Genomic DNA, 21,268 nt, shown 5'->3' with positions numbered 1-21,268 from the left:
AGAGAGAGACACACACACAGAAAGTGAGAGAGAGAGAGAGAGAGAGAGAGAGAGAGAGGTGTCAGAGGTGACCCTCAGGGGTGTTCCTTAAGCACTGTCCACCTTGTCTCTCACTGACCTGAAATTCAACAGCAAACAAACAAAAAGCTACCTTTTTCTTCGTCCCTTTCAAGCACACGCCACCATAGTCAGCTTTCTTGTGTGTTCCATGAGATTCAGGGATGAGATAATTTGAGACACCAGGCTTGCTTTGCAAAGACTTTACCAAAAGAGCTATCCATCTCCCAACCCTCTGTACAAGTTTTTGGTTTGCTTTTTGTTTTTTGGGGGGGTTTTGTTTTTATTTTTTGAGATAAGGTTTCTCTGTGTAGCCCTGGCTGTCCTGGAACTAACTATGTAGACCAGGCTGGCCTCGAACTCACAGAGATCCACCTGCCTCTGCTTCTTGAGTGCTGGAATTAAAGGTGTACACCACCATGCCCAGGTGTATGGTATGTTTTTTTAAGGTTTTAGTTTTTGTTGTTTGTTTGGTGTGTGTGTGTGTGTGTGTGTGTGTGTGTGTGTGTGTGTGTGTGTGTGTGTGTGTCTGAGTCAGAGAGAGAGAGAGAGAGAGAGAGAGGTGAGTCAGGACAACAAAGGATTTCGTTCTCTCCTTCCATCATAAGTTCCAGGGATCAGACTTTGAGGCAAAAACTTTACATCCTGGGCCATTTTGCTGGCCATTCTGTAGGGGTTTTTAAGTCTACTAATGTTGTAAAGCATTGTTAACTCCAGTGAATGAATTATGTGCAAAATGGTGAACTACCAGGGAGCATGATAGCACATTCCTGTAATGCCAGCATGTGAGGTGAGGAGTGGAGGCAGGAGGATGAGGATTCAAGATCCCTCTTAGCTACCAGCAAGTTTGAGGCCAAACAGAGCTCCATGAGATCAAGTCTCAGAAAAAGGAAGAGAGCAGTGGAGCCCTCACTGAAGGTTCTCATTGGGCAGGAACTGAGCAGTGTCTTTGTTCATCAGATCAGCTGTCCTCCCTTCAGCTTAGAAAATGAGCATCTTCCCTGAACGAGAAGTTGATTTTTCAATCAGAACCTACCTCCTATGTATTAGTGTCAAGTCATGGGTGGAGGGAACCCTCCTTTGTAAATTTTAGTGTTTGGTCCTTGAGGAAGCCTCAGAGTTGAAGAGAACCAAGTGGTAAGCCATGTGTTTAGCACATAGAATACCATGGGTTTAGTTCCCAGCATCAGTACAATCAAACAGATAAAAGTGAGCCAGAAGCCTAAGGTCATCAGGAGCTTCTTCAGCCTGTTAGTTATCTCACCCCCTCTGCATTAAGACCAAAACCCAGAAAGCATCTGATTTTGGGGGCTGGAGAAAGGATGCTCTTCCAGGGGACTCAGGTTCAACTCCCAGCACCCATGTGATGGTTTACAATCATCCATAATTCCAGTTTGAGGATCTAACACTCTCTTCTGGCCTCCACAGGCACCAGACAGATACTTCGTGAGCAGACATACATCCAGGCAAAACATACACATAAAATCCTTTTTAAAAAAAGCCTGAAGCCGGGCGGTGGTGGCGCACGCCTTTAATCCCAGCACTTGGGAGGCAGAGGCAGGCGGATCTCTGTGAGTTCGAGGCCAGCCTGGTCTACAAGAGCTAGTTCCAGGACAGGCTCCAAAGCCACAAAGAAACCCTGTCTCGAAAAACCAAAAAAAAAAAAAAATAATAATAAAAAAATAAATAAATAAATAAATAAATAAAAATTAAAAAAAGCCTGAATTTGTACCCAGGCATGGTGGTGCACACCTTTAGTCCCAGCACTCGGGAGGCAGGAGGATGTCTGTGAGTTTGAGGCCAGCCTGGTCTACAAAGTGAGTTCCAGGAGAGCCAGGACTACACAGAGAAGCCCTGTCTGAAAAACGAAACAAAACAAAAAACCCTAAATGTAGCATGAATTCTAATTGGTATTATAATAGTAAAACCTCAGAGTTGGCTATTGGGTAAATGCTGAAGATCAGAGAAGCAGAGCAGCCAGTCACAGAATTCTTACCTCTACCAATGCTCAGACCAAAGGGGCGATCCTGTCCTCAGACTGCATCTCCAGACTGCATCTGAACACTTGGCTTCTCCTGCCATATCCCTTCCAGTCTCCACCTCCCTAGTGCTTGGATTAAAGGCATAGTGTAAGCCACCACTGCTTGGCTGCTAGTGGTTTAGCTCTGCACTCTAACCTTCAGGCAAGCTTTATCTGTTAAAGCACAAACAAGATATCACTACACCTGAATTTGTTTTCCCCCCCTGGCTGTCTCAGTAACTGTTGCCACCTCTCATCTAGTGCATCAGCCCAAGGTGAAGTTTCTAGAGTTACCAGTTACTAAACACTGCAGACAAGGTGATTTATAGAGCTCATGGTTCTGGGGTGGGGGAGAGGGAGTCTAAATTTGAAGGGGTCACACCATCAGGGCCTTTAAAAAAGAAAAACACTGGTGCTGGAGAGATGGCTCAGAGGTAAAAAGCACTGGCTGCTCTCCCAGAGGTCCTGAGTTCAAATCTCAGCAACCACATGGTGGCTTACAATTGTCTATAGTGAGATCTAGCAAGCATGCATGCCAGCAAAGCACTGTATACATAGTAAATAAATCCTTTAAAAAAAAAGAAAACTGTATGTGTGTGTGTGTTCTTGTGCCCAGCACACGTGGAGGGGTAGAGGGGCAACAACTTTCAGGAGTTGGTTCTCTCCTTCAGGTGGGGTCCCAGAGATCAAACTCGGGTGGTCAGGCTTGGAGGCAGGTGCCTTTACCCACTGAGCCTTCTAACTCTGAGACAGCAAACTTCATTAAATGACAGAGGATTAAGTGTTTGAAGCCTATAGGCCAAATGTCTCCATGGCACAGTGCGACTCTAATAGTAGGACAAAACAGCCCCCCAAAATACACAAATGAAAGTTCCTGTGTTCCAGTCGTGTTACAGCCCCACAGCCCCCCAAAAATACACAAATGAGAACACCAGTAGTGTTAACAGCTCTGAAGGGAAAGTATCCTGGCAGGTGGGAGCCAAGGAATACCACAAAGTCACTCCACACAGCAATCCTCACACGAGATGTTGGGAGGGGAAATCCAGGAGGGTGGCTGCCTCTGTGTGAAGCAGCAGAGAAAGGAGCAGAAGATAGGGTTTGTATAGGGTTTCTTTTTTTAATGTTTATTTATTATGTATATAGTATTCTGTCTACATGTATGCCTGCAGGCCAGAAGAGGGCACCAAACCTCATTACAAATGGTTGTGAGCCACCATGTGGTTGCTGGGAATTGAACTCAGGACCTTTGGAAGAGCAGGCCATCTCTCCACCTCTGTATAGGGTTTCTTGTGGGTCAGAGGTTTCCACAGTAGAGATTTCCATGATGGGGATTTGTAGATTTTCAGGTCCTGAACCTAGACTTTTTATTCTGTAGGGCAGAGCCTGGCCACCTGAGTCTGAAGGGGTGGGGCCTGGCCACTTGTATGCCTCCAGGGGCTTACACCAACCAAACATTTATGAACATGAACACCTGAATTTTATGTCATAAACTATTGTTTGTTTTCTGTCCACTTAAAAGTATCAAAATCTTAGTGAGGCAGTGGTGACCTATACCTTTAATCCCAGCACTCAGGAGGTAGAGGCAGGCATATCTTCATGAGTTCAAGATCAGCCTGGTATACAGAGCAAGTTCCAGGATAGCCAGGACTACACAGAGAAACCCTATCTTGAGGGGGTGGGGGGAGTATCAAAATCTTTCATTTCATGGGAAGTAGAAAACAATGACAGGTCTATGTAGCTGGTGGGTCATAGTTTGTTGCCCCCTATTTAGACTTGAGATAGGCCGTGGGAGGGGGAAAGAAGGCCACTGTGGTCTGCAGTGGGTCCCCTTTGGGGCTCCCAGATTCCTAAAGAAATTGTAGCCTGCCAAGGAAAAGGATGGGATAGGCCTCACTTTACTTCCATTGTATGCCTCCATCTTCATGTGACCCTTGGTCTAGGAATTACTTATGGACCCAAAACACCTGTAGGATAGGCAAGGCTATGGTGTATGTTAGTAGAATAGCTCTCCATGTCCTGGAGCCACACTGTTTTCATTGGGCCAGTCTGGGCCATATGAGACTCTCTGAAGCAAAATAGGCTTCTGAGGACTTGCAACACTAACCTTCGATGACAATGGGTATTGATGGAATCTAAGTAAGCAAATGATACCATCAGATTAAGGTTTTGAAGTGACCATAAAGACAAATAATATTCATAAGAACAGATACAAAGTGAGTTCAAGGCCAGCCTGATCTATATAATGAATTCCAGAACAACAAGAGCTACATTGTGAAGAGTCAGAGGCTAAAGAGCAGCTTTTAGAAATGGTCCAGGTAAGAACTGAAAAGGAACTGTTTGCTATTAAATGAGTCATCTAAGCCGAGCTCGGTGGTGCACCCCAGTACCAGTACCGGGGAGGCAGAAGCAAGTGAATCTCATTCAGGGCCAGCCTGATATATAGTTTCAGGACAGCCAGGGTTACAAAGAAACCCTGTCTCAAAAATCACTGGTCATTAATATCCCTTAATGTAAATGGACTCAACTCACCTATAAAAAGGCACAGGCTAAAGATTGGATACAAAAACAGAATCCATCCTTCTGCATACAAGAAACACATCTCAACCTCAAAGACAGAGTAAACCCTTTATGTCTCAGAGTAAAGGGTTGGGAAAAATATATATACCAATCAAATGGACCTAAGAAACAAGTGGGTATAGCTATCCTAATATCTAACAAAATAGACATCAAGCTAAAATCAATCAAAAGAAACAAAGAGAGTCATTTCATATTAGTCACAGGGAAAATCCATCAAGAGGAAATCTGAATACTGAACATCTATGCCCAAAATACAAGGGCACCCTCATATGTCAAAAAAAAAAAACACTTCTAAAGCTTAAATCATACATTAAACCCCACACACTAATAGTGGGAGACTTCAGCACTCCCTTCTTACCACTGGATAGGTCAATCAGACAAAAAAAAGAACAGAGAAATAAGAGAACTAACATGTTATGACTTAAATGGACTTAACAGACATCTCTAGAATATTCCATCCAAACAGAAAAGAATATACCTTCTTCTCAGCACCTCATGGAACCTTCTCAAAAATTGACCACATACTTGGTAACAAAACAAACCTCAACAAATACAAAAAAGTTGGAATAACCCAATGTACCTTATCAGATCACCATGGTTTAAAACTAGAAGTCAACAGCAATACTAATTTCAGAAAACCCACAAACACATGGAAATTAAACAATGCTCACCTGAATCATCAATGGGTCAAGAAAGAAATAAAGGGAGATATTAAAGACTTCCTAAAATTCAATGAAAGTGACCACACAATGTACCTAAATTTATGGGACACAATGAAAGCAGTGTTAAGAAAAAAGTTCATAGCACTAAATGCCTACATAAAGAAGCTGGAAAAATCCCACACTAGTGAATTAACAGAACATTTGAAAACTTTAGAACAAAAGCAAATTCATCTAAGAGAACTAAATGGCAGGAAATAATCAAATTGAGAGCTGAAATCAAAATAGAAAGAAAGCAAACAATACAAAGAATCAATGAGACAAAGTTGTTTTTTCAAGAAAATCAATAAAATAGACAAACCTTTATCCAAACTAACCAAAAGGCAGAGAGAGACTACCCAAATTAAAATCAGAAATGAAAGGGGGACATAACAACAGACACGGAGGAAATAAAGAAGATCATCAGGTCATATTTTGAAAACCTGTACTCCACAAAATTGGAAAACTTAAAGGAAATGGACAACTTTCTGGAATGCTGTTTATTCAAGCTTAGGAAAATCCTTCTATACCTAGCTGCTGCACAAGGAATTCCCCCCAGGCAGGTGGGAAATTGCCACACCCAAAATGGAGTAAACAATGCCCTATCACCATGCAGGACAGAGGGAGCACAGGAACAAACAGGATGTTTTAGCTGGCTAACCAGAAACTGTCCTCAAGATGAAACCCGGGAGCAGGGGTAGACCCATGGGCCCTACACCCATGGTGATACACTTCCTCTAACAAAACCATACCCACTCCAACAAAGCCACAGCTCCTAATAGTACCATTCCCTATGAGACTATGCAGGTCAATTACATTCAAACTACTACAGTCCATAGCCATCACGTCACTGAGCATAGCAGCAGGCAGGTTTTATGGCATTGGAACAGTATCTAAGAGCTTACATCTTGGTCCACAAGCATGAGGCAGAAAGATAACTGGGAATGGTGTGAACTTTTAAAACCTCAAAGTCTATTCCCAGCAACACTTCCTCCAACAAAGCCATACCTCCTAATCCTTCCCAAACAGTTCCACTGACTGGGGACCAAACATTCAAACATATTAGCCAAAGGAGGCTATTCTCATTCAAACCACCACACTATTCCACCAGATTGTTCTCTGACCTCCACAAGCACTGTGGCACACACATTGCCCACCCACACATGCACATACACACAAAGTAAATTTAAAAATAATTTTTATTGATGGACCAGCAATACAGAATTAAAATATTTATCAGATCTGATTAAAATTTACATATCACCAAATTTTTAACTAGCAAGATAAATGGTAAATGCTATGGTTGGCTGCTATTATACCTTAAAATGTGTTTGAACACACAAAGTTATCTATTTTGGTAATGTGCAATTGATGTAGTGAGATAGATTTTTACCAGTCATAGTTTCACTAAACTTTAGACAAAGCTAGTTTCTTCTTAGTCTTTAGTTGATGGCAAAATATACAAAATAATCTCACGCTATAAAAAAGGGTTATTTATTTAGGGGAAACTTACAGATCACTGTCCCAGATTACAGTCCTCTGCATGAATGGGCAACAGGAACAGAGTCTAGCAGCCAGAAGTGAGAGCCAGAAGCAAGAGAGAGAGAGCACAGGCTTTACAGCTGCATGTATAGTATAAGAGACCATGCCCAAGTGGGCTGATATCTTAAAGGCTATTGGCTGAAGGAGCAGAAGAAGCTCCCACAGCTCCTCCCCCTTTTGTTTAAATAAGAGAGTTTCAAACCCAATACAAAACTATATATACTAGGAACAAATATCAAGTATAAGATTAGAATTACAACCCAGCATAAACAGTATTAAGCAAGGAGTGTATGCTAAATGTTTTAATAAACATTCTATCCTAAGGAGTCTAAGTCTTATATTGGAAATGGCTTGGCTAGATCATAAGAAGACAGTAACTACAACTATCTAATTGAAGGCCTGAGAAGGGAAATAATATTACTTGAGTAGACAGGAAATGCTATCAAGCAGCTTCCAAAATGTGCAGTATATGACAGAGACAGCTGGGGCTGCCTTGAGCAATCTCCCAAAGTCTCACTTGCAATGTTGAAGCAACCAACTTTTGCTAAGGCCTAGAGTAACTGAAAGACCATTTTCAGAGGCAGGGAATTTTTCAAAACCATCTTACCCTATCTTGGCAAGATTTGACAGTCTTTTTTCTTGTATCCTGCTTGCCCACTCTGGACATCGTGCACTTTGTCAGTGGTCAAGGCATGGACAGTTTGTTGCCCAAAGACCAGTTGTGCCAAGAAGAAGACAAACTCCAAGTCTAATGTTTTTGGTGCTCAACACTCTCTTGGGAAAAGATCAGTGCTGCCAGGAGCAATCATGTCTCATGTCAACAGGATCCTAAGTTATTTAAATGCCATATCCTACAGATCTTTGACGTGGTTGAAGGTTACCTATCTATGCAGAATACAATCTCTATGAATATAAAGAACCTAATTAATCTGACTAAAAGTGTAACAAACATGAATGACTATTGACCTATAATACTTAATACCTATATAAACAATTTTTAAGTAACTGTGCAGTAAAGGAAGACAATGACATCAAAATGTAAACAATGGATAAATATGTTAAACAGAAGGAGAAATATATAATGCAATATGATAAATATATCCTAAAATTGTATTAATATACAAAATGTCTTAAACAGAGGTAGAAACATATGTGCATACAATATGACAAAATAGCTTTGCATAGGTGTACAAATATTGTAAACAAAAATAACAAATATAATTTGAACTTGTATCAATAAATAAGAAACTATGCCAGTGTAAATTGTCCATAAATAATAGCTCATAAGTATTCACTCTGTTACTCACTATTATTATTATTATTATTATTATTGTAAATAAATTCACACTAAATTACCTATTATCCAATACAATCTTCCCCTTTTTTTGAGATCTCTGTGCCTACATAATTTCCACTCCAACCGCCAACCCTACACAAGTAATAAACAAACCCTAAATGGTGTCTCTAATGTGAGAACAAATTTTGTTGGGAGAGGGGACATCACTTTCTAGAATTCTTCCTTCTGTCATGGGGGTGATGTTTTTCCTATGGGATCATGTAAAAGTAAAATGATGGTTAAGTTTCAAGATTGCTGTTTTGTATAATTACAAATAGTCTCTAAGTAGTTGATAGGATCTGTTTGCTTGTTTGTTTGTTTGTTTGTTTTGTTTGTTTGTTTTGAAGTTCTTATTTGGAGTTCTGGCCAGAATGTTGTAAGAAGGTGCACCATTTCCACAGCTGGTACCCAAAAACCAGTCTCATAGTAGCGCTATCAGCATCATGATGTCATAACAACCAGGTGGAGTTGTTATTGTGGGGCCCCATCTTCTTCCTGGAAGATTCTAAGATTACTGTAGGAAAATCTACTGTTCATTGTGGAAAACTTAGGCATTATTCATATAGACATATATTCAATGAAAGATACGATATAAATGAGCATGGAGAAAAGTAAAATATTTCCTTAAAATCTATCTTCTTACTGTGCCATACCACAGGGCTCCTGACATGAGACAGGAATTCTGAATTTTTCTCTTAACAATATGCTTGGTTTTTGAAAAGGATAACCATTGTCAAACTCCAAAGCTAGCTCTTATTTTTAAGTAAAGATGTATACATGTCCAAATAATCAAATTTTACCATGCAGTTAATACAGTGTCATAAGGCAGATTTCTCTTTGCTTGTTGATTCTTTCTGGATAGCTATCTTTTCATCTTTAGGCATCTAGACGTCCAAGGTCTCGCCACTCTTTGAAGATGAATATTTTCCTGCAAAGGCAAAAACAGAACTCTGCCCCAAGCGTTATGAGGTTTTCTTACCACCTGTATGGTTGTCACCTCTGTAGCTAAGCCATCATTACTCTTTCATAAGAGGTTTCTCTTTTTCAAACTAAATCTTTATCAATTTTGATGGTATCCATAGCTTTTCTTCTCCTGTGAAAGCAAGAGTGAAAACCCTTCCCCAGCGTAGCACATCTCCTGGTTTCCATTCTGAGGTCAGCACATCCTTGAAATATACTGGCTGATTTAATTCAGAAGTTTTTTTTTCTATTATCCAATGTCTTTCTGCTGCTGTTGTTTCTTTTTCATTAGCATTAAAAAAATTAAAGGTTACCCAGAGGAGTCAGACTCTGGCCTCCAGGCAGGTCTGAGGATTCCTGCAAGGGAGTGCGGGCTTCTTCAGATTGTGCTGCTAGGTTCGCTGTGTGGTATTCCATCCCGCCCTGCCCCCACCTTGGCCCTTTTGTCTGGGCTGCGACCCTGGGCTGCCTGGAATCCCTGATCCTGTGCCCTGACATTCCATCTGAACTGGTGAGTGAATGTGGACCCTGGGGCAACCTGCCCTGGAAGAGAGCACAGACCCCCTACCCCCACTTCCCTCTGCAGGCTTGTGTCCCTTTCTCCCGTCCCTGTGTCTCCCAAGTTTTCCCTAGTGTTCTCAGGTGTCCTGCTCCTGTTCTAAGGCCATCCACCCAAAGGGGTCAGACTCTGGCCTCCAGGCAGGTCTGAGGATTCCTGCGGAGGGGTGCGGGCTCCTTCAGATTGTGCTGCCAGGTTCGCTGTGTGGTATTCCATCCCGCCCTGCCCCCACCTTGGCCCTTTTGTCTGTGCTGCGACCCTGGGCTGCCTGGAATCCCTGATCCTGTGCCCTGACATTCCATCTGAACTGGTGAGTGAATGTGGACCCTGGGGCAACCTGCCCTGGAAGAGAGCACAGACCCCCTACCCCCACTTCCCTCTGCAGGCTTGTGTCGGTTTCTCCCGTCCCTGTGTCTCCCAAGCTTTCCCTAGTGTTCTCAGGTGTTCTGCTCCTGTTCTAAGGCCATCCACCCAGAGGAGTCAGACTCTGGCCTCCAGGCAGGTCTGAGGATTCCTGCAAGGGAGTGCGGGCTTCTTCAGATTGTGATGCAAGGAATAGGTCCTCCTCTGGCACTGGGGAGATCCAACCAGTTTCAGTCACAGCAAAGATTGGTCTAGGACACCAAACGCCTCCGGGCTCCTTTTGAAGGAAGAGATGGGCAGGCGCCAATGCAGGAGCTCCTCCAACAACATGAAAGGCAACATGACATCACCACAAGCCAGACATCCCGAAACAACAAGAATTGAACACCCTACCCCAGAAGATATAGAAGAAACCGACCTTAAACAGTACTTTATGAAAATAATAGAGGACCTTAAACAGGAGGTAAAAAACTGCCATAAAGAAATGGAGATGACAAACAAAAAGGTAGACGAAATAAATAAATCTCTCAAAGATACCCAAGAAAAACAAGAAAAACAAGAAAAAGCAATCAAACAGGTAAGGGAAACAGTACAAGACCTGATAAATGAAATGGAGGTATTGAAGAAAACACAATCTGAGGGACGACTGGAAATGGAAACTCTGAGTAAACGAACAGAAACTTCAGAGACAAGTATTTCCAACCGAATACAAGAGATGGAAGAAAGAATCTCGGACTCTGAAGATACTATAGAGGAAATAAACTCACAGATTAAAGAACTGAACAAATCTAATAAATTCTTAACACAAAACATTCAGGAAATCTGGGACACCATGAAAAGACCAAACCTAAGAATAATTGGGGTAGAAGAAGGAGAAGAATTACAACTCAAAGGCCCAGAAAACATATTCAACAAAATTATAGAAGAAAACTTCCCCAACCTAAAGAAGGATGTTCCTATGAAGGTACAAGAAGCCTACAGAACACCAAATAGACTGGATCAAAAGAAAGCATCCCCACGCCATATAATAATCAAAACACAAAACATACAGAATAAAGAACAGATATTAAGAGCTGCAAAGGAAAAAGGTCAAGTAACATATAAAGGGAAACCTATCAGAATTACACCTGATTTCTCAATGGAAACCATGAAAGCCAGAAGAGCTTGGATAGATGTGCTACAGACACTAAGGGAACATGGATGCAAGCAAAGACTATTATACCCAGCAAAGCTTGCATTCACCATTGATGGAGAAAACAAGATATTCCAGGACAAAAACAGATTTAAACAATACGCAGCCACAAATCCAGCCTTGCAGAAAGTAATAGAAGGAAAATCACAAACCAAGGAGTCCAACAATGCCCACAATAACTCAGGCATCTAGCGACCTTTCACCAGCACAACTAGAAGAAGGGAAACACACAAACTCTACTACTAAAAATGACTGAAGTTAACAACCACTGGTCATTAATATCACTTAATATCAATTGACTCAATTCACCTATAAAAAGGCACAGGCTAAGAGACTGGATACGAAAACAGAATCCAACATTTTCCTGTTTACAAGAAACACACCTCAACCACAAAGACAGACATCTACTCAGAGTAAAGGGTTGGGAAAAGGTTTATCAAGCAAATGGCCCTAAGAAACAAGCGGGTGTGGCCATACTAATTTCCAACAAAGTTGACTTCAAACTAAAATCAATCAGAAGAGATGGAAAGGGACACTTTATACTCATAACAGGAAAAATCCATCAGAATGAAGTCTCAATCCTGAATATCTATGCCCCTAATATAAAAGCTCCCACTTATGTAAAAGAAACACTTCTAGAACTCAAGGCAGCCATCAAACCACACACACTAATAGTTGGAGACTTCAACACTCCTCTCTCACCAATGGACAGGTCAATCAGACAGAAACCTAACAGAGAATTGAAAGACTTAATGGAGGTAATGAACCAAATGGACTTAACAGACATCTATAGAACATTCCACCCAAATAGGAAAGAATATACCTTCTTCTCTGCGGTTCATGGAACCTTTTTGAAAATTGACCATATACTTGGTAACAAAGCAAACTTCCACAGTTACAAAAAAAATATTAGTAACCACCTGTGTCTTATCGGATCACCATGGATTAAAATTAGAATTCAACAACAATGCTACCCCCAGAAAGCCCACAAACTCATGGAAACTGAACAGTCAACTACTGACCCACACCTGGGTCAAGGAAGAAATAAAGAAAGAAATTAAAGTCTTTCTTGAATTTAATGAAAACAAAGACACAACATACTCAAACCTATGGGACACAATGAAAGCAGTGCTAAGAGGAAAGTTCATAGCACTAAGTGCCCACTTAAAGAAAATGGAGAAAGCGCTCATTGGTGACTTAACAGCACACCTGAAAGCTCTGGAAAAAAAAGAAGCAGACTCACCTAGGAGAAGTAGAAGACTGGAAATAATCAAATTGAGGGCAGAAATCAACAAAATAGAAACACAGAAAACAATCCAAAGAATCAATGAAACAAGAAGCTGGTTCTTGGAGAAAATCAACAAGATTGACAAACCCTTAGCCAAACTAATCAAACGGCAGAGGGAGAACATGCAAATTAATAAGATCAGAAATGAAAAGGGGGACATAACCACAGACACAGAGGAAATTCAGAGAATCATTAGATCTTACTACAAAAGCCTGTATGCCACAAAATTGGAAAATGTAAAAGAAATGGACAGTTTTTTAGATAAATACCATATACCAAAGTTAAACCAGGACCAGGTAAATGCTCTAAATCGTCCTGTTAGTCGCGAAGAATTAGAAACTGTTATCAGAAACCTCCCTACCAAAAAGAGCCCAGGACCAGATGGTTTCAATGCGGAATTCTACCAGAACTTCCAAGAAGACCTAATACCTATACTCCTTAAGGTATTTCATAATATAGAAACACAAGAGTCACTGCCAAATTCCTTCTATGAAGCTACAGTTACCCTGATACCTAAACCACACAAAGACTCAACCAAGAAAGAGAATTACAGGCCAATCTCACTCATGAACATTGACGCAAAAATTCTCAATAAAATACTGGCAAACCGAATCCAAGGACACATTAGAAAAATTATCCATTACGATCAAGTAGGCTTCATCCCAGAGATGCAGGGCTGGTTCAACATATGAAAATCTATCAATGTAATCCATCATATAAATAAACTGAAGGAAAAAAACCATATGGTCATCTCATTAGATGCTGAAAAAGCATTTGACAAAATTCAGCACCCTTTTATGATAAAGGTCTTGGAGAGATTAGGGATACAAGGGTCATTCCTAAATATAATAAAAGCTATTTACAGCAAGCCGACAGCTAACATCAAATTAAACGGAGAGAAACTCAAGGCTATCCCACTAAATTCAGGAACACGACAAGGCTGTCCACTCTCTCCTTATCTCTTCAATATAGTGCTTGAAGTTCTAGCAATAGCAATAAGACAACATAAGGGAATCAAGGGGATTCAATTTGGAAAGGAAGAAGTTAAACTTTCATTATTTGCAGATGATATGATAGTATACATAAGCGACCCCAAAAACTCCACCAAAGAACTCCTACAGCTGATAAACTCCTTCAGTAACGTGGCAGGTTACAAGATCAACTCCAAAAAATCAGTCGCCCTTTTATACACAAAGGATAAGGAAGCAGAGAGGGAAATCAGAGAAGTATCACCTTTCACAATAGCCACAAATAGCATAAGATATCTGGGAGTATCTCTAACCAAGGAAGTGAAGGATTTATTTGACAAGAACTTTAAGTCTTTGAAGAAAGAAATTGAAGAGGATACCAGAAAATGGAAGGATCTCCCCTGCTCGTGGATTGGGAGGATCAACATAGTAAAAATGGCAATTCTACCAAAAGCAATCTATAGATTCAATGCAATCCCAATCAAGGTCCCATTAAAATTCTTCACAGAGATTGAGAGGACAATAATCAACTTTATATGGAAAAACAAGAAACCCAGGATAGCCAAAACAATCTTATACAATAAAGGTTCTTCTGGAGGCATTACCATCCCTGACTTCAAACTCTATTACAAAGCTACAGTATTGAAAACAGCTTGGTATTGGCATAAAAATAGAGAAGTCGACCAATGGAATCGTATAGAAGACCCGGATCTTAAACCACAAACCTATGAACACCTGATTTTTGATAAAGGAGCCAAAAGTACACAATGGAAGAAAGAGGGCATCTTCAACAAATGGTGCTGGCATAACTGGATGTCAACCTGTAGAAGAATGAAAGTAGATCCATATCTATCACCATGCACAAAACTCAAGTCCAAATGGATTAAAGACCTCAATATTAATTTGAACACATTGAGCTTGATAGAGGAGAAAGTGGGAAGTACTCTACAACAAATGGGCATAGGGAACCGTTTCCTACGCATAACCCCAGCTGCACAGACTTTAAGGGCAACATTGAATAAATGGGACCTCCTGAAGTTGAGCAGCTTCTGTAAAGCAAAGGACATTGTCACTAAGACACAAAGGCAGCCTACTGACTGGGAAAAGATCTTCACCAACCCTGCAACTGACAAAGGTCTGATCTCTAAAATATATAAGGAACTCAAGAGACTAGACGGTAAAATGCCAATTAACCCAATTAAAAAATGGGGCGCTGGACTGAACAGAGAATTCTCAACAGAAGAAGTTCGAATGGCCAAAAGACACTTAAGGTCATGCTCAACCTCCCTAGCTATCAGGGAAATGCAAATCAAAACAACTTTGAGATATCATCTTACACCTGTCAGATTGGCTAAAATCCAAAACACCAATAATAACCTTTGCTGGAGAGGTTGTGGGGTAAGGGGTACACTCATCCATTGCTGGTGGGAATGCAAACTTGTGCAACCACTTTGGAAAGCAGTGTGGCGGTTTCTCAGGAAATTCGGGATCAACCTACCCCAGGACCCAGCAATTCCACTATTGGGAATCTACCCAAGAGATGCCCAATCATACAACAAAAGCATATGCTCATCTATGTTCATAGCAGCATTATTTGTAATAGCCAGATCCTGGAAACAACCTAGATGCCCTTCAGTGGAAGAATGGATGAAGAAACTGTGGAATATATACATGCTAGAATACTACTCAGCGGTAAAAAACAATGACATCTTGAATTTTGCAGGTAAATGGATGGAAATAGAAAACACTATTCTGAGTGAGGTAACCCAGACCCAAAAAGATGAACATGGGATGTACTCACTCATAATCGGTTTCTAGCCATAATTAAAGAACATCGAGCCTATAAATTTGGGATCCTTGAGAAGATAATAAGAAGGTGAACTCCCCAAAAAAGATATAGTAATCCTCCTGGATATTGGAAGTAGACACGATCGCCAGGCAAAATTGGGAACTTGAGGGTTGGGCAAGACTGGGCCAAGGGAAGATGGGGAGAGAAAAGTGTGAAGGGGAGAACGGGGGGAGCTCGGAGGAATGGGGTGCTTGGGATATAGGAAGGGTGGATATGGGAGCAGGGAAGCATATATCTTAATTTAAGGAGCTACCTGAGGGTTGTCAAGAGACTTGACCCTAGAGGGGTTCCCAGGTTTCCAGGGAGACGCCCCCAGTTAGTTCCTTGGGCAGCTGAGGAGAGGGAGCCTGAAAAGGCCAGTTCCTATAGCCATACTGATGAATTTCTTGCATATCACCATAGAACCTCCACCTGACGATAGATGAAGAAAATGACAGAGCCCCATATTGGAGCACCGGACTGAGCTCCCAAGGTCCTGATGAGGAGCAGAAGGAGAGAGAACATGAGAAAGAAAGTCAGGACCGTGAGGGAACCTCCATCTGGCGACAGATGGGGAAGGTGACTGAGCCCCACATTGGAGCACTGGACTGAGCTCCCAAGGTCCTGATGAGGAGCAGAAGGAGCGAGAACATGAGGCAGAAAGTCAGGAACGAGAGGGGTGCGTTCACTCATGGAGACGGTGGGACAGAACTAATGGGAGATCACCAACTCCAGTTGGAATGGGACTGATGGATCATGCGACCAAACCCGTCTCTCTGAATGTGGCCAACAGCGGGGGCTGACTGAGAAGCAAAGGACAATGGCTCTGGGCTCTGATTCTTCTGCATGGACGGGCTCTGTGGGAGCCTTCTCAGCTTGGTTGATCACCTTCCTGGACCTGGGGGGAGTTGGGAGGACCTTGGTCTTAGCATAGAGTGGGGAACCCTGATGGCTCCTTGGCCTTGAGAGGGAGGGAGGAGAGGTATGGGTGGAGGGGAGGGGAGGGGAGTGGGGAGGAGGAAGGAAGGAGATGGAAATTTTTAAATATAAAAAAAATAAACCATGAGAAAAAAAATATAGTTGACAGAATAAAGACAATTGTCCCACACCAAAAAAAAAAAAAATTAAAGGTTAATAAAGCATTATGCAATCCATTTCTGGGGGGAATTTTCCATCCCTTTCTGTTTGTTTAGCATATCCTTTATAGTTTGATTTGATCTTTCTATAACTGCCTGACCTGTAGAATTATTTGGTATACTTGTAATATGCTTTATATTATAATAAGCAAAAAAAAACTGTTTCATTTTCTTAGACACATATGCTGGACCATTGTCTGTCTTTATTTGTGCAGGTATACCCATGGTGGCCATAAATTCTAATAAGTGTGTGATTACCGAATCAACCTTTTCTGAGCTCAAGGCAGTCTGCCATTGAAAACATGAGTAAGTGTCAATAGTGTGGTGTACTTATTTTAATTTTTCAAATTCTGTAAAGTGGAACACATCCATCTGCCATTATTCTCCAAAAATTAGCATAAGCTCTTTGCAAGCATTCTTTTTTTTTCTCATAATTTTATAATTTCATCAGCAATAAAAGGAACTATAATCTCTGCTGGGTCTATGCCTGCTAGTTGACAAAGACTCAATTTTCCTTTTACAATTAATTCAGAGACTTTTTCCACATAAGTTTTTAATTTTTTTTACTTAGTTTACGTGGTTAAAAGGTCCATTTAAGATAATATCTTCCCTCTGCATTAAAATTCCTGTAGGAGAAATTCTGAAAGGCAATATGACTAGAATACAATTAATATTTGGATACACTCTATCTACATGTGCCTCCTGTAATTTCTCTTCAACAACCATCAATCCTTTCTCCACTTCAGCTGTTAATTCTCTGGGACTATTTAAGTCTTTGTTACCATCTAAGGTTATGTTTAAATGAATTATTAGGTCAGGTGTTATCCCAACAGCCAGTCGTACGTAGACTAAAAATATCTCCTAACAATCTTTGAAAGTCGTTAAGAATTCGCAATCAGTCTCTCATTATTTGTGCCTTTTTGTATTCTAATTTTTTGTAAACCTATTTTGTAACCTAGGTAACTGACAGAATCTCCTCTATGTGTTTTTTCAGGAGCAATTTGTAATCCCCATTTAGGCAAACTTTTTACTTCTTCAAACATTCTTTCTAAAGTATCTGTGTTTGAGTCAGATAACAAAATGTCTTCCATGTAATGGTAAATTATAGACATAGGAAATTGCTTGCATATTATTTCCAATGGCTGATTTACAAAGTATTGGCACAGAATGGGGCTATTGAGCATTCCCTGTGGGAGGACGGTCCATTGGTATCTCCTAGTAGGCTGAGAATTATTATAAGTAGGCACTGTGAAAGCAAATTTTTCTTCATCCTTTTCTTGTAAAGGTATAGTGAAGGAGCATTCCTTTAAATCAATGGCTATAAGAGGTCATTCTTTTGGTAATAGAGAAGGTAGAGGAATACCAGACTGTAGAGGGCCCATAGGTTGGATAACCTTGTTGGCAGCTCTTAGATCTGTCACCATTCTTCATTTCCCAGATTTCTTTTTAATAGCAAACATAGGGGAATTGCAAGGGCTGGTTGATTCTTCAATATGGTGAGCATCTAATTGCTTCTGTACCAACTGTTCTAAAGCCTGCAGTTTGTCTTCCATTAAAGACCATTGTTTAACCCATATGGGTTTCTTGGTTAACCATTTTAAAGGCAAGGCTGTTAGTACCCCTGAAGGTGTGCTAGTTGTTTTGTGTTCTTGTACTGCGTGAATGGCTGGTGACCCTTTTTAATAATATTTTATAATATCCTTCCCAGAAACATGAGTTTTAGGGACTGCAGGACTATTAACCTCTTATATTACATTACTGCAATAGGTCACAGACCCATAATTTCACTGCAATATTAGCTACATATGGCCTCAGCCTTCCTTTCTGTCCTTCTATCCCTATGCATTCAACCCATCTTGTGCTTTGTTTTACTTGAGATAGTGTTCCAAAAACTGGGAATTGAATATCTGCCTCTTGAAGAGGCCAATCCAGATGCCAAGATTCTAGAGTAATGATAGTCACATCCACACCTGTGTCTAGTAGTCCCTCAATTACAATGTCATTTATATACACTCTTAGCTTTGGTCTTTGATCATTTATAAAAGTCTGTCAAAATATACATTTCCTATTTCCTACTGAACTTTTTTACTCATCCTCTAGGTCTATTCCATCATCCAGAACAGTATGGTTTTTTTTTTTTTTACAGTAGGCACTGGATTGTTTAATTTTCCTGGTGAGACATGTTCTCCACGTGACTGTGAATTACTGGGCCTTGTTTGACATCAGGGTCTGTAAGAGGCCCCCATGATGTTTCCCAATGGTATCAGGTTGTCTTGTCTGTCTCTTCTTTTTTTTTTTATGTTTTCTTTATTATTATGTATACAGTATTCTGCCTGCGTGTATGCCTTCAGGCCAGAAGAGGGCACCAGTCTCATTACAGATGGTTGTGAGCCACCATGTGGTTGCTAGGAAATGAACTCAGGACCTTTAGAAGAGAAGGCAGTGCTCCTAACCACTGAACCATCTCTCCAGCCCTTGTCTGTCTCTTATTTATTTATTTATTTATTTATTTATTTACTTACTTTTTTGTGTCTGTCTCTTCTTGACCTAATACATTAGTCCAATGTCAGCCTTTGCCACACTTCCTACAAATACCAGAAGCTGAGTCCTCCTATTCTTGCCATTCTTAGAGGAGACATTATTCCTAGGAATTCCTTGTCTACAGTCCCTTCTTACATGTCCTATTCTTCCACAATTAAAACATTTGGCATTTTGGTGTCTTCTCATCACACCATTGGAAATCACTTCGCCTACCCAAGCTTCAGTACTATAGTCAAATGTTTCAACATTCCTTGAATGTAAGATCCATTCATCTATGGGTGCTTATCTAACCTTTAAAGGCTCAAGGATCTTCTCACATTCTAAGTTGGAATTTTCAAAAGCCAAGGATTCAATTAGTACATGTCTAGTTTCAGGGTCTATCACTCCTAATTGTACAATGTTGGTTAATCTTTGTAAGAAGTCAGTAAAGGGGGCTGGAGAGATGGCTCAGTGGTTAAGAGCATTGCCTGCTCTTCCAAAGGTCCTGAGTTCAATTACCAGCAACCACATGGTGGCTTACGACCATCTGTAATGAGGTCTGGGGCCCTCTTCTGGCTTTCAGGTATATATGCGGAAAGAATATTGTATACCTAATAAATAAATAAATAAATATTTTTAAAAAGGAGTCAGTAAAGGGTTCTCTCTGGCCCTGTTTAACCCTAATATATGACTCAGCCCTCTTTCATGGTTCCTGAATCCTGTCCCAATCATTTAAAGCTGCTGTGTTACATAGGGACAAGGTGTATTCATCATAGCTAGCCTGTTCCTGAGGATCAGAGTAAGGATCCTTGCCAAGAATTTGATCTTGGGAAATCTTGAATCCTTTGCTTTCCCCTGTTACTCTAAAATTTTTGCCTCTTCTCTCCAATAACACTTCCAAAGCGGCTGAGGTCCATTTTCTAGAACTGCTGAGATTAATTGAAGCCAATAGTGTGGGGTATCCTTAGTGCTTGAAGCCCTTGTTTTCGTCATTTCCCTGACAAATGGTGAATGTAGCCCATAAGAAACTATTGTTTTATTTCTTTTAGCTCGCTCATACATATTGGTTCCCATGCATATTCTTTAACTATCTTAGGGTACTTTGTGCCAGATGGTCTTTCTGAGGAAATTACCAGATATGCAGTTGTAACTTTGTATAAGTCATCCAGGTGTCTGGCACATACTCATGACGCTAAATCCTGACTTTTACCTTCTGTCCTTGCTCATAGATTTCAATAAATTCCTTAGTCTTTTCAATTTTTTTTACTACTGCATTTTTAAAAGTCTGAGTCTCCTGTTCAGTGTTCTGTTCTAATGTCCTCACTGAGGATTCCAACTTGTTCAGTAAAGATAATATCTCATCTTGGACATATCATAACTTTTCAACAGATTCTGACCAATTGAACAGCACAAATTCTTTCAGATAATTTTGTCAAATTGATGTTATCCCTCTCCCCGTAGTATTGAACCATTTTTAAGCGAGATAATATTGAAAACAAAGCTAATTTCTAGAATCAAATAGAGGAAGGAAAATAGTGTAAGTGTTGCACAATACCTTCCATAATATAAGCAAAATGATTATTGAACTCCTGGATGTTATCGGTCTTTTTTTGTAGTTTTTCAGGTCTTACCTGCCGTAAGGCAATTACAATGAATTGGAGTAGGTGTAATAATGGTTATTGGCCAGCAGGTGTCGCAGTTGCAGCCACTTGACTGAGTGAAGCTAGCAAGAGTGCACAGCACATGCTGCTTATTTAGGTACTGAAAATATGCTTTGTTTAACAGATTAAAAACAGTTATTAAGGCGATCAAATGATTCTGAGAGTTGGGGCCCAGGATAAAGAGAAAACTCAAAGTTTTTCAGCAGTGTGAGTTGCAGACTGTATGTACCACAGGGATCGCAGGCAGTAGTGTGTGGGCTGATATGTGGGTCATGAGCCTGGGAGAGCTGAGCAGCAGCCCGGCTAAAGCCTCAGGCTAGAGAGTCAGTGCCCAATGCACCACACAGCTGGCAGATCAATCCCAAAAAGTGTGGACTGGTCTCCACATTCGGGTTCCAGATGATGGTGGAAGATATAAAATAATCCTACACTAGTTCAGAATTACGTATAATAAAGGGTTATTTATTTAGTGAAGGCTTACAGATCACCGTCCTAGATTACAATCCTCTACACGAATGGGAACAGGAACAGAGTCTAGCAGTTGGAAGCGAGAGCCAGAAGCA

The sequence above is a fragment of the Arvicola amphibius genome, chromosome 10 (genome assembly GCF_903992535.2).
Source record: "Arvicola amphibius chromosome 10, mArvAmp1.2, whole genome shotgun sequence".
Classification (NCBI taxonomy): domain Eukaryota; kingdom Metazoa; phylum Chordata; class Mammalia; order Rodentia; family Cricetidae; genus Arvicola; species Arvicola amphibius.
The sequence above is the reverse complement of the archived record's forward strand: the minus strand, read 5'-3'. Positions refer to the sequence as shown.